The sequence below is a fragment of the Saccostrea echinata genome, unplaced genomic scaffold (genome assembly GCF_033153115.1).
Source record: "Saccostrea echinata isolate AGI-Se365-2 ecotype Australia unplaced genomic scaffold, CSIRO_AGI_Sech_v1 ptg000052l, whole genome shotgun sequence".
In the NCBI taxonomy this organism is placed as follows: domain Eukaryota; kingdom Metazoa; phylum Mollusca; class Bivalvia; order Ostreida; family Ostreidae; genus Saccostrea; species Saccostrea echinata.
Window position 1 is genome coordinate 12,821,871 of NW_026889801.1, and position 17,930 is coordinate 12,839,800.

The window sequence follows — 17,930 nt, forward strand, 5'->3', positions numbered from 1 at the left end:
TACTTTGGAATCCCTTACCTGTCTTTAGGGTTTGAGGGTATGTGACGGTACATTTTGTCGCCTTGTTCATATTGTCGCAAGTTGCATTCAAGTCTGCCCATGAAGATATTGACATATAATTGGGCTATTTTAGCGCCCATAGCTGAGGCATTGACTTGCAGGTAATGTTCTCCATTAAATATGAAATCGTTATACTGTTTTTTTTTTTACAGTATGCTGTGGAGCCTTTCAGTCGTACATTTGTAAAGAAGTCTGGGACAGAAGATCTATACAGATTCCTTCTACCGAGCCCCTCTTAAAGCTTCTTGAACATGTTCTCAGGTATAACAATTTCATGTTTAATGGAGAACATTATCTGCAGGTTAATGGCACAGCTCTGGGCACTAAAATGGCCCAATCATATACCAATATCTTCATAGGCAGACTTGAATGCAACTTTTGCGTTGTATTGACGATAGAGAGATAAAGTGGGTGGAATGCTGCAACAGACTCGGGGAATTCGTTTCCTTTGCTAACTCCTCCCATCATTCGATTAAATTTACTGTAGAAATATCCAATTCCGAAAACGTATTTTTGGATACTTCGTCTACATGTACCCTGATTGATGGCAAATTTGAGTTCAGTCTACACACGAAACCCAGTGATTCCCACTTGTATCTCATATCGAAAAGCTGTCATCCTCCACACTCATTCAAAGGCGTGCCTAAGGGTTTAGCCACCAGAATCCACCACATCTGTTCATCTTCTGTACCAGGAAGAGAGCAATCTCCTAAAGTCCCATTTATGCAAGAGATGCTACAAAGCCCATACTGTAAAAATTATTGAGATGGCAGGACACGACAGACATAACCTTTTACAATATAAAGAGAAAAATAACAGCAGCAGCAGGGTTCCTCTGGTAACCACATACCATCCAGTCCTTACGAAACTCAACGATATTATTAAAAAGAATCTCTCAATTCTTTATTCCAACAAAAGAATGGCTGAGGCCCTTAAGAAACCTCCATTTGCTGCCTATAGGCGCCCAAGGGACTTGAAGGATATGAAAATTAGAACCAGATTGGACAACCCAGAACGGGGGTTTTAAAACCACTTTTGTCAGAAGATGTCTTCTCTGAGAGCATTGCTCTGACACAGACGGATTAAACAGTCCGGTAAGAGGCTGCAGCTACAGAATATTAGGGAACTTGTCCTGTCAAACAGATAACTGCCTATATCTCATCAGTTGCAATGTATGTAAAAAGCAGTGTGTTGGAGAAACGGGAGATCACCACGGAAGAATCAATAATCATTGCTCGACCATTAAGACCAAGAAAATCAATGAACCAGGTGGGGAAATTTCAACCTCGAAGGGCATGACAGTAGTGGTTTTTGGCAATAACCTAAGATGGACAGGCGCTAAGAGAAAAAGCAAAGAAAAGTTCTGGATGTAGTTTAGTTGTGCTAATTGTTTTTTTATGTTTCTTTATGCCCTTTGCTACTATGACTTCATAACTTTTTTCTTTGTTCTGAGGAAGGCTTCCCGAAAATATGACAATTTGTAGTTGTTCGTGTCTTTAGTCATATTTAATACTTTATATAAAATCCAGTTCTTGACCTTGTATCTTTATAATAGATCCGACACATGGATATACAGCGTTGTTCTTTTTCTAGTGTTTTCGAGAAATATATACATGTATATATATATATATATATATATATATATATATATATATATATATATATATATATATATATATATGTGTGTGTGTGTGTGTGTGTGTGTGTGTGTGTGTGTGTGTGTGTGTGTTCTCTCTCTACAGTTTTGTGGGTAATGCTGTCTGTCTGTCTACTTCCGTGTTTGTGTGTTTGTCATTTTCTCTTTCTTCATGATCCTGGTAAAAATTCGTTTAAACAATCTACTGGTGACAAAACGTGCACGTTCAAAGTACATATCGTCACCGACGACAATATGTGACGATGCATTACTGTACATTTTGTCGTCCATTATGTAGGAAGAAAAAATATGCTCCTCTCGGCACAAACTGTCACCGGAGACAATATGTACCAATGAACGACAATATGTGCAGTTAATGAAGGTGTTTATTGTCGCCGACGACAATATGTATAAAACGACAATATGTACCGCCACAGGATATCTTACGACTTTACTTTAATCGGTGGTTTTACTTTTAAATGAGAGTGAACACTACATCGCAGTTTGTTTTCTAAGACAAACCACTCACTCGGTACATTGATTTCTTTAGCATATTACTACATTGCTGTACATTGTACATGAATTTGGAAAAGGCTGAAATAGTCAACAAGAGTTTCTTTTCATTTTCGAAAAAAAAGGGAAGGTTGCAAATACTTCTGAAGACTTTGAACATTCCTACCTTAGTAATTAATGCCAATGACAAAAAAGAAATTAGCTTATGCTACACAAACCGATTGTGTTCTTTGATGTGTTGACGTGAAAAATTTCATTGTAAATATCAACTCCTATTGTGGATTGTACATTTTCAATATCTTCCTGTTTGAGCCGTTTTAACAAGGTTGTTTTACCAGCAGATGAGTACCCGACAATCATACAACGAGCCCTAAAAACTTCTTTTGTTCCTTCCAAAATATGTTCTAAAAATCGCTGTCGAGGTTTCCTTTCCCACTTAAGAATTTCCTCAGGAATTCGAACTAAAGCAAAATTCAGAATAACCGTAAATTGTAATTTGAATAGTTTTTTTTTTCTGATTCCTAATAATAACAAAAACATGCATGTAACATTGCAATCGGAAACAATTGTTATTTGTTAAATTCTTTAAAAATTAAAATTGATGACCGTAATTAATTTTACTTGGAAATATGATTAAATATATTTATTTTACACTAGTACTGTATATGTTTAATCTAATGTCATGAATATATTGTTCAGTGAGTGATTAATGATCAAATGTATTCTTCATAAAGATGTCAATACTATGACTGTACATGTATGTCTATCTCATACCTAGATTTAAAGTACTAATAAAAGATACTTAAACAGTTTAGTTTTTTCCTAAAAAAATATACCAACCTTTCTCGCTTACTCTTTGATGAATTGAAACGTCCTCTAATGTTTCATGTACAATTATGTATATGTCCAATTTCTTTATAAAAGAATCATTCAGAGAAGGAGGAATAACTATGCATTCTTCGTCTAATCTAGGTTTGTATCCACTTGTTCTAAAATATCGGGCAACCGTGTCCTGAGAGGCATGCTCCAAAACTACTCGTATACCATCAAAAATATCATCATGACATGATTGATCCTGTATGAAAACACACATTGTTTCAAACTCTTCCCACGGAGATCTAAATCCAACTTTGTTCCCAACACAGTAAACGCTTTCATTGTGCAAACATTTTTCCTTAAATCCCCTTAAATCGGTTGGCAAACCACTGCAATGCGTTCCAATTACTTCTTTAATGAACCTTCTTGGACTCATATCCTCGACTGATAAAGATTTATCTTTGTTAAGAAGGACGAAATAGTTCATATACTTTATTACCTCTGTCTTCCAATCCATATATACTAGAACAAACGAATGCATTCTATTATCACTGCTCAGTTTTCAAAACAATGTTATTATCAAATTATGAAATAAAAAAAATATATAGTTAGAGAAAGCAAAGCATAACTTTTTGACATGTTATGATGTATCTGTTATCGATATATTCTTTAACTCTTTACACAGATCAATGACGATGGCATCAGAAGAACATTCTTGATCATGAGTTCAAAGTTTACTTGCAGGGCTTGTTAGGACTAACATTCCTTAAAATAAAAGTGGTTAGCATTTTGTGTTTAATCTATAGTACAATGTTTCAGTGAAATTTTCTGACAACCCTAACAAAAAAATTTAGCATAGTTAACTATAGTGTCTATATTTTACTATCGTTAACTATAGGTTACTATAATATCAAACTTTTTTTTAATTTATGCAAATCAAAGTATTTTTACTATGGATTTCAGATTGTTATATTTTCAATATATATTCAATTCATACATGCACATTTTTTTTATATTAAATGGAACCATTATTTGTATATTCACATATTATTTCAAAATTTTACATCACTGTCATCGAATGTCATCGTTGACAAAAACTAAAATTGATTCGTTATCATGGCCGCACAGCTTAGGTTCAGATAATGCATTTCCAGTGATATAAAAAAAAAATGAAAAAAAAAAAAAAAAAACTGAATGCATAAACAATTTTTTTTCAATTCCAAGATTAAACTAGGTATTGAGGAACACTTACAACATTTTTTTTACACTAAACACATTAAGTTCGTTTACAGTACTGCTGACAAAGCATTAGAAATTGATTTGTTATAATAACCGCACAGGCAAGGTTCAGAAAATGTCCTTACGGTGACATTCAAAATATTCAAAAACTTTCACTAAATGCATAAACAATCATGTTAAATGATTAATTCAATTTATTCAAAACATTCGAATATAGTATAATACATAATGTATACAGTCAAACATCTCGATTCTGGATTACCCATTGATCTATATTAACATTATTTTTTATTTATAATGGATTAATGAGTTTGTTACTTTGAATTAAATTTAGATTATAAAGGTTTTCTCCTAGCAACAAAAGATTGCTTGGTTGCTTGATTAATTTAATGTTGTTTAACGTTCTATTCCCGAATTTATCACTCAATATAGAGGCGCCATTGTATTGCCGGTGAAGGGCTTCAAATTTAGTCCTATACTCGGCATTTACAGTCATTGAGCAGTGAGGGTTCATTATTGTGTCAAAGCAAACAGTGAAACGGGACCTCCAATATAAAGGTTTCTTACAACAATGACAATGACTTTATTCTCATAAACTGGTTACAGTTGTAGAGAACAATAATTAAAACAAATATAAATGACAATGCGCATTGCGTGGCAAAATTAACCAGGAGGGCGAACTCTCTCGATAATCTTTTCTATAAATTTACATTGCTTTATCAACTGTTTTCTTTTTTGTAATTTTAAATAGATTCTCAAATTTGTATATATTCGGATTCACAGAATAATAATTAGATAAATATAATGATCTTGCTTGTTTTAATATTGCGTCAGTCCAATTGAATGAAATATATGGAGATAACGAATAAATAATGAAACTCATCACCAATTTCTTTACAGTTACATAGATTACAGAGTCTTGATTCTCTAGATATACCGTGCCATCTCCCTGTTTCAATAGGGAGCCTAGCGTTACCAGTTCTAAATTTACAAAAAATTCTCAGAAATTTCACTGGTAAAATGTCAAAATATTTCTCAAAGGATAATGTACTCTTATATAACCTATAACTAAGTGCTTTTGGTGAATTGGACATTTCACTATACCATGATTGTTTACAACGGAACTGTAAAGGAACTTAATATGTTAACGTTATATTGATATAAGTACCTGATTAATTTACGAACTAATTAAAATTGAATATGAATACCAATTAGAAGTAAAACACCTATGTCATCGACCCTGTAATTTCCGCAAGGTCATATTAAGAACTTTTACTATTCACGCAAAATTTTAGAAAAAAGTGTGGTTAAAAATAAAACTTACCTCATTATTTTATTAAAAACAGCCAATTCAGAAATATGATTAATCACTAAGGTCAAGAAAATAATGGAAACAAGGAACAATTGTTGCCATTCTTACAATGAAAGTACCATATTACATGTAGTAATAATATATTAAATTTTTGATAATTTAAACTACTGTCTTGGAGAAATTTTGACATATTGTTGTCCTGAATCAGTTGTTGGAGAGAAATTTGTATTTAAAAAAAAAAAAGATAAAAACATGATCTCATGCTTTCCTCACAGATCTTCCGATTCTAACAAGAAATTGATTTGAAATTCATGATTAGATGATTAAAGAAACCAATTTCAAAATAGTTTTTTTTTTGGTAAATGGCATAACGAAATTTAAACACGCTATAGAAAATCTGATACTTACTTAATGTCTTTGGAGATACAAAACAAAGACTAGGAATATTACATGTATATGAACTTTCTGAACCAGTTCTTTTGTCGTTCCTTATGTCATAGCCGTTGAAAATAGTAACGATATATTTTTCTTCATCTGAGTAAATAAAAAATTAAAATAATGCAGTGATGAATTGGATTATACAATGCCATTTCTTTGTGTTTACTGTTTCAAATACGTTGAATTAATAAATGCAATTAAAGCCATCAAAACATAATTATACAAAGTTTTTAAAAAATAAACACACATAATGGTAAGAGACTCATTGATTTGTTTTAACTATTTACCCATTATTGTCTTGAAATAAAAGTTGAATTTAAAATAAACATTTAACCCCAGAAAAGATTATTTTACTCTTTTAATATCACTAATTCTATTAACAAAACCCGTTATGACTTAACATACCCATGGGAAAAAACAACAAAAATGTGCTTGTTTTAGATTTTATTGAAAAAAAATAAAGCGCTCTAATTTTTTTTAATGATTTTTTATGATTTTTTTTATTCTTCTTGTAAACTTAAAAAAATCATAAATCATGGTACACGCATGCGTTGAAACTTTCTATCCTAGAATTCTGCAGCATAGTTAATATTATGAAATTTAAACGCAATTTTGTAACTTACCAGGTTTTGATAAGGGTGTTTCTAATATGTCAGACAATTCAATTTGATGCACAGTATTTGATTTGTGACTCCGTTTTCTACATGTTGCAATAAACCCAAGAAAAAGAATGATGAATGGCGCCAAGATAATGCAGACGACGATGGCAGTTAAAGAATCGTCTATATCTGTCTCTGTAGCAGGGTCCAAAGTTTTCCTAAATATACCAGATGTGACGTATTTGACAACTTGCAGTGCTATTGTTATTTCCCTATTCATGCAATCCATTTACAAAAGAAACCAACCAAATGTAATGATAATGTCTGTACCAGTGCTTATACTATGGTATAAATATATATATATATATATATATATATATATATATATATATATATATATATATATATATATATATATATATATATATATATATATATATATATATATATATATATATATATATATATATATATATATATATATTCTCGTTTTAAGAATAAATAAATATTAAATTTTTTTATACTCTGTGGTTGTTGTACAAGTTGAGTCTGCTACATAGCAATGCATATCTTTAATGATGTCTTGGCATGTTGGATCTGCAGAATAAATGAAAAGGTCACTTTATTTTCTAATGCGTGATTGATATTTTTAGTGCTATAATAAATGCTTCTAAACTATAAAATCCGGCAAAGGGAAATTTATGACTCAAAGCATTTTTTGTTATGAGTCTTAAAGCGATTTGATATATGTAAATACATGTCAAACCGATAATTAAAAAAGAAGCTTTATGATAAGTCTCTTGCTTTGTCTAACTTTTCCAATTTATATAATTGAACACATTCTCTGTTTCCATATATGCATGACCTTAGACGACGAACTGAGAAGTACGGAGATTAGCGATATAAGATTTAGATTGTATCGTGTCTGGTAATTTTGTCAAAGATATATAGATACATTTATATTTTTAGAAATATAGATAGATGCATGATCTCTCTCTCTCCCCCCCCCCCTTTCTTCTCTCTCAACACTGCTGAAATTCTGATTTTAAACTTAGATGGTTATTTGATTACACATGAAGAACTTGTTGCCAGTGTAAGACTTTTCTGGACAGCCACTTCTGAATCTTGAGCAATTTTCTTGTTCTATGTGCCCAGACAGATTTAACACCAGACAGTTTCCTGTAATGAAGACAGAGCATATCAAATTATTTTGCAATTTCATACAAATATACATATTGATTCCAGCAACATGTAGATACTTGCTGACATGATCCCCCATCCTTATCCATTATATATCATCATGCATTTAATTTGTATGTAGAGTAACCCATATTTACTTCTTAAAGAAAAAAGTAGGTAGTGTCTCGAAAATGGCTTTTTAGTACGTAAAGTACAGAAAGTCATATTATTTAAAAAGTGTTTTGCCTTTTCATATATATCTCAATCAAGTTTTTTTTGATGAAAAAAACTTGAAAAAGTATGAAAAAATACAATACTAAAAGTTTGATGAAAAAATTTACTTTCGATTTGAGCAGAACCTACTTAAAACCAACAGAGTACCCGTTGTTTATTTACAAATATACGGATTATTATCCTTAAAGCTTTTTCTTTTACTTCCAACTGTTTCCGAGAAAAAATGTCAGGAAAAAAATTGATTAAACAAAAATGAAATTCAGCCATTATTCTTGACCAGCTAGGAGTTATATGTACCTTATCAAAAACAGAATTATACATAATATTATCACTTATCTACTTATTATCCTGCTGAAAATCTATTAATCAATCTCTGAGAATTCAAAACTCCTGAAATTTGTGAGGAATAAAATTAATGATAATGATAATCAAAAGAAACGAAACGAAAAGTATACAACAGTATAAAGTCTCCCATTAAATATGAAAGACCTTTATTACTATAATAAAAAAAACCAACCAACGAATGTATGAATTTTAAAATGAATACAATTACTTTTGCTTATAATATTTAAGACTTTTCTAATATTTAATGTACTGTAAAGATAAATGGGGAAGAGTAAATGAATAAAATAAAATAAATTGAAAATAAATAACTGAAATAATATTTTACCTTCTTCAAAAAGGTCAACCGTATGGGGATAACAGAACTCTAAAAGTCTTGACTTTTCTCTGTTTGGAATGCAAAAATACGACGAGAATCCATTGATATCGTTGGTGCAGTTCAATTGAGCATTTCTTTGGTCGTATTCAGATTGATTAATTGGGCATCTCACTACATCATACACTGGGTATGGGTGTTGGTCTATAGCTGACACACCCTAAAATAATTCTGATTTCATAAACAGTAGGTTTCCATTTTTTTTTTGAGAAGTATGTTCAGAAAATAATCATATAAGTGTATCAGTATAAATAATAAACCTAATCTTATTTGTGTCTAAACCACAATGGGGGCTCATTGGTAAATCAATGGCCGCGTGGTTGATTATATGATACATCAAGGCCCAAAACCTGTATCATTTTAATATTGTTAGCGTTGCAGAGTGTGAGAGTTGTTAATTCTAAGGGGATGAAAATATAAAGCAACAGTCAAAATACAGAGTTATGTGGCTAATTCAAAAACTTTTTAGGCCATGCCTTTTGAGGGCAGAACTATGAGAGGTCAGGATCCTTGTCCTTACTCAACCCATTTCTTTATAGAGCATATTTGAGAGAATGAAAGACAAAATTTGATTCTTTGGCCATCAAATATATATTTCAACGGCTACTTTCACATATACTTTTCATTCTGATTTCTTCATTGCTTTAAAGTTAAATTTAGAAAGTGGCATCTTAGTTATTCACTTTGTATGGTGTCCGTGTATGCGTTGAGGTTGGTGGGTGGTTTCATATAACCACCTATTATATATAAAATATTATTATGCAATAAAATCTCAATAACTTAATGTCACTAATTAACTTCCAAGCTCTTCAAAAAGAGTATTTTGAACAAATTATCATTGGTATAGAAAAAGGCTATTAATACTGAATTTATCTTAATTATTATGGGAGTCGGTAGAACCTTCGCTTCGTGATCGGGAGGTCGTGAGTTCGAATCTCGGCCGCGACTGACCTAAGTCGATAAAACATGGGTAGCAACTGTTCGTTCCACCGCCATGTGCTCGGCTCTTTCAAGTAAAAGTTGCGGGTCCTTCGGATGAGACCTTAAAAACCGAGACCCCGTGTCACGGCAGACATTGGCACGATAAAGATCCCTCACTGCTCAATGGCCTTGAGTGCTGAGTAAAGGTCAAAATTTGAAGCCCTTCACCGGTATATGGAGAGGTCTCTATATGAGTGAAACATTCTCGAATGGGACGTAAAACAACATACAATCAATAAGTTATTGTGGGGGTTTAAATATAGAAACCTACGCCAACGAAATTCAGTTCAAGCAAAAAAAGAAAAAAAAAGAAAAAAAAAGTAAAAATATACATTGACCTAATTCTTTTAACTCTTTTGAATCAAGGTCTCAAATGAGCATTTCTTACCAACGATTATCCATCTGTCTAATGTTTTTCACTTCTTTTCTAGAACTATTGGATAGATTTCAACGTACCTCAAAACATACTAGGGTGAAAACATTCAAGATTGTTCAAAAGAAGGACCATATATATTCCACTAACAGTTAAGTTACAAATAGCAAGAATACATAGATTCAAATAAAATTTTTTCTCAAGAACCATCCATGGCCACGCGGCTACCATAGAAAGAAGAAACGTATGCGATTTTGTTTTAGATGAGAGTACGTTAATCCCCATCAATATTGCAGATTATAGTTTGTTTAAATGACACCAGGTAGAAAAACCAGTGAGGAATATTAAAATTTACACCATCTTTAGCAGTATAGATTAAAGTTGGTTACTCCGTTTAGATTGAAAATTGTATTGTTGAATTAAGATAATCAGAAATTGTATGATTTTATACAAAAATCACCTCAAAATAAATAGTATCTCTAAGTATATCTTTCCTATACTCTTTGACCTGCTACTGTTTTAAAACTGTTTTCTAAAGTTAAACTACTTGTGACAAGGTTTGGTTAACACAAAGTGTCATAAGATTTCATGGAAATAAAAAGTGTAAAATAATCTTTTAAAGATGAAAGCAGGCCAAAATTACACAGGTGAGTGTTGTGAGCCATGATTTTGAATATACATATATATATATATATATATATATATATATATATATATATATATATATATATATATATATATATATATATATATATATATATATATATATATATATATATATATATGTTTATATATATTACATTGTGGATCCAGGGAGGGTTTCGTTTTTCATAAAACACGTATACGTTAAAAATAAAACTGGGTTTTTTTTTCTGGAAAAGAAAGTAACTTAAGTAATTAACAGTCAGCATTTACATGTGTAAGCGGTGATTTAAATTTCGCTAAGACTTAATACCACTGGACAAGTTCGGACCACAATATACAGTAAACAGAGGAGGAAAATAAAAACTAATGAAAACCGGCAGTGCCAAGGTGACGAAGGTGAACCTCCGGGTCCCGGGGTGTATGTCAATATTGTAATATTGGTATGATTAATCATCACATCAATTTTTGTAAATACTTCAAAATCTACTTTAACAGACTTTTAGCATAAACTGATACACGTACGTGCATTAACAAATAATAGAAGAGAGAGAGAGAGAGAGAGAGAGAGAGAGAGAGAGATTTTGTTCAAATGTACATAACGACCTTTACCTGTGTTAAGCCAACAGTAAACAAAAATGAGAATATGTGCATTTTTACATAACAAGGCTCTGGTGGTTTGTGTTCAAGGTTACCTATAAATAAAAAGAAACTCGCTTACAAAAGAAAGTCAATGAAATACATAACGATCAAGTTATCAGACCCCAGGATCATAGAACATCTCAAGTTACGTGTGAAACTATATGTTGCATTAAATTATGTAACAAACAGTCCAAAATAGAAAGAAAAATATTTCAGTTCTTAACTACTGTAATCTAGAAATCTGGACTTTCAGATCACAAATAATAAACATCATACAGATTAATAAAATACTGACCTAAGATATGTTACTCGATAGCTTTTGGGAAAACTTTGTCATAATCTCCAAATTCAAAATCATTTATTATACATGTTATTCAATTTTTATAACATATTTGAATTAAATAATACAAATTAACCAATATTCAATTTCAAAACTGCTCCCAAAATAATTAAAAAAACCCAGAATGTTTGTGTGAAATATGGAGATAACGAATAGTTTTTAAGATCAAAGTCCATTTATACTATACAAATCGAGAGCAGAGCAAACACGGACCTCCAAAAACATCAAAGGTGGGATCAGGTGCCATCGAGGAGTGAGCATCCCCTGCCGATCGGTCACACCCGCCGTGTACTCTTTGTCATGATTTGGAAATCACGGAAAAATCCGTCGACAATTCAGTGTGTAAATAATGGCCTAACAATTAGTAGGAAAAATGTCAGTCAGCATATGACTTTATATATAAATTGTACATGTATTTGATGACAAAGTCATTTTATCAACCATAGAACTCATAGAAATGTTGACTTTAAACGAGACTGTTGACATTCTTGTTTCATCAACTTGTTTGTCAATAACCTACCTTGTTTTAGAAATTATTCATAGTTAGAGTATGCTTTTGTGTATCGAATCAACTAGGAGATGTACACCCCATATGCAGGTGATTAGATATTTTGCAGAATAAGTAAGGGAAGATGACGATTGAAAAGTTAAAGCCATCACGTTTATCATAAAATTTTGTTGTTAGATTACCATTAACGTCTTTTCCAAGTAAAATATCCAAATACGAAACAGATGTGTCAGACTATGTGGAATCTTTTATTTTAAGCTCACTGGGATTGTTGTGCCGACATATGAATGGAAGTAACTATTGTTTATTGATAATACGTCGTCTATATATCTAAATGTCGAGTTGAAGGCCACAGCTAGAGATTTCTTTTTTCCTTTTTTTAAGATTTTGAATAAATTCGGCTTCATGTGAATACAAAATAAGGTCTTCTAACAACGGGGCGCAATTGGTACCCATGGGGATTCCAACAGATTTTTGGAAGACCTGGTCTTCAAAAACCACATAGATATTGTCAATCAGAAACTCAAGCATGTTTTTTAATATCAACTTCAGAGTACTAGTTTAAGAAAATAATTCTGTAATTGACCAATGACAAGGTAAGCAAATTTACAAGTCCCATTTTTATTGAAAAAAACAAAAAACAAAAAACAAACAGCTGTCAATGATGTCGAAAAGCTTGGACTTTAATATATCGTGGGAAGTGGTTGTATATAGAGTTGAAAAGTCGTAAGTTTTATGTTTATTGACTTTGATAAATGTTTGTGATTGCAAATTTTTCAAAAGTTCCTTGGAATATTTAAGTATCCAGATCTGATGAACACCAATTCTCGAATATATTTTTGCACAGCACTCCTGAAATTTCTGCTTCACTACTGTTATTTTAGTGAGGAGTAAAGAAGAAGGCTTGGTAGAGCATTTACTGGAACCCGCTATGTATCTTTGTTTATAAGGATTTTTATGAAGTTTGGGAATCCAATATAAATATGGTAATTCAAATTCATTTAGCTTGTTGGGAATATTAAAAATACTCAAAACTGACATATGATTTTGAAGAATTTCTTTCTTAGAAAGGGAGATATGGGTATAAGTTTGATTGCAACTTGTAGAATTAAATCCCAGTGCTTCTATATAAAATTAAAATAATGAGCCTTACAAACAAAGACAATGTTGTTACATGCTTTGTTTGCTGGGACAGAACATACTGATCGTGTAATTTATCTAAATCTTTGATCACTTCTGAATCATTGAACACAGATCTAGAAGGATAAATGGTTTTCATATTGCACCTCAATCGCTTAATATGGGATTTTAACATACACCTGATGTATTTAATCCATTCTTTATATTCCATTCCATGCCCATCGCCTGGCGTAATCTTCCACGTAATTTACATTAATTATGAAATTGTGATTCCATTTCAAAGATCGGGGTTCCGTAAATTTTGGCTCTTTAAAAAAAGTGTTCAAGGTTCTCATTAATAACTACATTTACGTCACCAGAAATACAAGTAACGTGTCCAGCAGGACTATGGTTGTAGGATGAAGAAGAAGATTTACATGATGGAGGATTATGTTTCAGATGCTCAATATCCAGGCTATGTAAAGTTTTCTTGTAATTAAAACGTTTGAATGCAATAATTGATGTATATCTATAGGAAATACAGGGCGTAGTCTTCAATTAGAAATATGATGGGATACAAGACTGGTCCATTTTGTGATTTAGAATATTACTTATACTGACCGCGTCAAAACCTTTGTTGGCGAATTGAAGTTTAAGGAAAAACAAATAAGTTTGGGTGGTGGATGAGTATTAAAAAGAAAATTTTTCAAATTTACACAATTAACTTAATATCTTAGAACATGTTGTGCATATTTTTAATCAAAGAATTGTTTTTGCTATTATATCATTTGTATATTAAAAAGGTTTCGGTTAATATTTTTAAAACAAATTTTACACAGTCTCGGAACAGACTTTGCCAGAAGAAAAAAAGAATGTATATCTAAGAGGTTAAGATAAAACTTAGGGTTTTTTTTCCTGAAAATTGCCTTTTTTGGTTTAAATCTAATATTTTTCATTCACTGGCCCAGAAGCGTTTACTTTCTTTTAATCAACAAAATACTTTCAGCCTTATTTAATATGATTTTAACAAGAGTACTTACATTTTACAGCCTCGTAACATAAAATAAAGGTTTTGAAAAACCTGTAATCCCAAGTGCTGTTACTCATTGCATGTAAGAAAAACCCCAAGGTTTTTCCAGATAATTGTAATTTAAACCCCCGAATGTTAAAAATAGAATTTTAGCTTTTCTTTCAAAGTTATATAACATGACATTTAATATGTTTCAGAGTGCACTTTAGGTACTCATGATACCTATTGATATTATTGTGAAAGGAAGAATGAAATAGTCCTTATTTTGTATTTCTTAAAGTTTTAAGAAAAATATATGGTTCAGGACTTGATTTTACAAAATTATCTAAAGATGAGTCCCAAAACAATCTTAAGACTATCTTAAGATCTGGATGATGACAATTAAAAGATCTGCCACTGCCGTTTCACAAATCTCAAGTATAAGAAGTCTTAAGACAATTTTTTCAGTCATATTTCATACAACAATTTTATAGCTATTGAAAAAAATATTTGAAGTTTGAAAGTCTTTTTAAAATTCAAAATGGTGAATTAATTAGTATCTAGGAGTCTAAGAATGCACAAACTACAGTGTATACTGTGTGCATAGCTGTATGTATTGTGTGTGCCTGTTTGAGTGCTGGGTGAGTGGGTGAGTGGGTGGGTGTTGTTGTCGTGAATACTTAATTGCTGTCTAAGGTGTAAAAATATTTAAGCGTACATCATTCATAAAGTCCGAGTTTCAATCTCTAAATACCCGTTCACTTCTTAAGTGCCTTCTGTTTTGAACCAAACTATTAGCTACAACCTTTTAACCTTTGAATAAAGACATGTATCTGGTTGTACTAAGATTATAAGTATCATAAGATATGAGAGCTTTATGAAACAGAAATTGTACAATCTTTAGAAAATTTTCGGTCTTAAGACCATTCTGAGTGACACAACAATTTTGTGAAACGGGTCCCAATTTTGTTAACTGAGATAGTTTGTTAAATAAAGCATTAAGGACAGATGATACAAACTTTTATCATAAGTCTTGAAAATAACATCTTTAATCATATTTTTATTGGTAAATTGAACAAGTTTAACCGCATAGACTTTTATTTTTTATTCAAAGTTTCACAATGATTGGATTTTAAGTGACAAAAAGTTGTATAGATTAACAAGGGTGGTTGGAGAAAGGTGGAATTTTAACCATCATAGAAAGTTTAAATTTTCTTATTATTTAAAAAAATTATTATTCTAATCATTTACAAGCAGAATGAGTAAAAAAATATATACCTTTCCAGACATCCATTTTTTGTTTGTATCATCTGTCCTTAACATTAGCATATATTAGGATGAATACATCCCTTATGCATGATAGTGAACAAGGATTTCATAAATGTTTGTTTAAGCAAAGTGGTAATTTATTTGACTACCTCGACGTTCGTTCAAGTGAAACGTGTTTTTGATTAGAATTTATATGCATGAGGGTCATTTAATAAATAATGCGACATACAGTTTACCATAATAAAGTTAGAAGTATTTAATATTATTTTGTTACAGTTGAAAAGATCTATTAAAGATCTGTTAATAACAGTAAACCCCGTGATTTTTCTTATTGCCCTCGCAAAGAAAATCGCTACTAAAGTAAGCATGGTCACTACACTGAGCTGAAAACTGTTCAAAATGATCTCTGCGAAGAATATGAAAATGACAGTGTATTTGTAAATTGTGCTTCATTAAATAAATCCCGAAGAACTTATATTAAAGATATGATTTTATATGTGGAAAGACTAGTCTTAAACGCTGTATAGTTTTCAGATGGATTAAGAATTTCAAAAGTAAAAAAGGAGAGTAAGAATATAGCAGTCAAACTGGTCGATGGAAATCTGTAGGGACACCAAAAATATCGATGCTGTGAGCAACATGATATCTGAAAATGCCAGATTTACAGTGATAGACATTGCTAGGACTAAACATTTTATCATCACATAAGTTTATAGAGTTTTGACAAAGGAAATAAATATATTTATATTTCTATCAGATAGGTGCCTTACCGGTATTTCCTTACAAATCCAAAGAGAAAACTGGCGTTAAATGTGCCAATGGTCTATTTAAAAAAAATACAAAAGGAAGATTTGATAAACTTTCGTGATGGAATACGAAACATAAGTGCAGTTTTTATAGCCGAAAAGGAAGATTAATAATAAATTGTGGAATCAGAGATAAAGCCGTTGTCTTAATATTGCAGAGAGAAGCAAGTGCCCAAAAACATATTTTTTTAAAATTTCTTTTTTTCAAGAGGACCAGTTAAACATGTGCGTACACCTAATTAATAAACGGAGAATCATAAGTGGTAACTATTAAATTAATTAAATGATCTAAGGAAAAATTAACAGATTTCTTGCAAAGGAAGTCCAAACATCGGTCCCCAGGGTAATTTTCCTGTACCTGACAAAGCTGCTGCAAATAAGCATAGAGAAATAAATGAAATTTTGAAGAGAGGAAAGTTTACAGATCTTTGCCATCAACTATATACGCTAGATCTCAGCCATTATTCGAATTAGAAAGAACGCATGAAAACAATCAAAGGAGGACAAGTCCTGTACAATTTCAGATATGTCATGGTAAGTGCTATTCACCAATGTCTTTGGGGACATCCTTAAAGATAAGTATGCTGAGGTTTTCTGGTCATGGGTACAAAAAATTATAACGTGTGTAAAGGGTAACAAGGAATACATTGAAGGATTGATAATATGAAAAATCTGTTGGATGTACTTTTCTAATTTTTAGATGACCTTTTGCGGGGAATTTGTTGCACGACCCTCGTATTTCGATTCAGTACTGTTGTATCGACGTTTATGCATTTTTGCATTCATCTTAAAATTTCCATGCCTCTGAAGGTTTTGAATTCTGTCATTTATTCCATAATTATCAAAGTTTTTGAAAAGAAAGAAAAATTCACTGGCATGGAAATTCATTTATTTGGTCAAAGTTACAGATTAATTACTTTCAACCCACTTTTTACAGCATATTAATTTTTACTTTACTTATTTTCAATTGCCATTCTTAGAATATTTGTCAAAAAACCAAGTTTACATGAGGTACAAATTTCTACAATTCTTTTCAAAGTATATTTTCCATGTATATGAGCATCCTAAATGCTATGTCCATGTAATGTAAAATAACCTCAACATTTCAAGATCGAATTTTCAGTTAATTATTTGACTGCTGCTGTTGAAGATAGAAATTTGATTATTATTTCTACCTCAAATTTTGTGAACATGGTGCACATGAATAGTCTTTCAAAAAAAATATACCTACCCAGGCATATGACCTCTTGTTTCCATGGCAACCAGGGCACTTTGCTATATTTTATTACAGAAATACTTGGACTGCCTCATCCTGCTATAACTCATGTATTTTACATCCAAACGCCATGTATAATTTTATAAGTGGGTCATAAAGTGCTTTGAAATACATTTTTCTGTTTTATGAGGAAAATTTATTTTGTAATTGATTTTTATTAGATTTTACTTATAGAATTATTTTGCATGAAGAGCTATGTTGTTTGCAAAATCAAGACAACT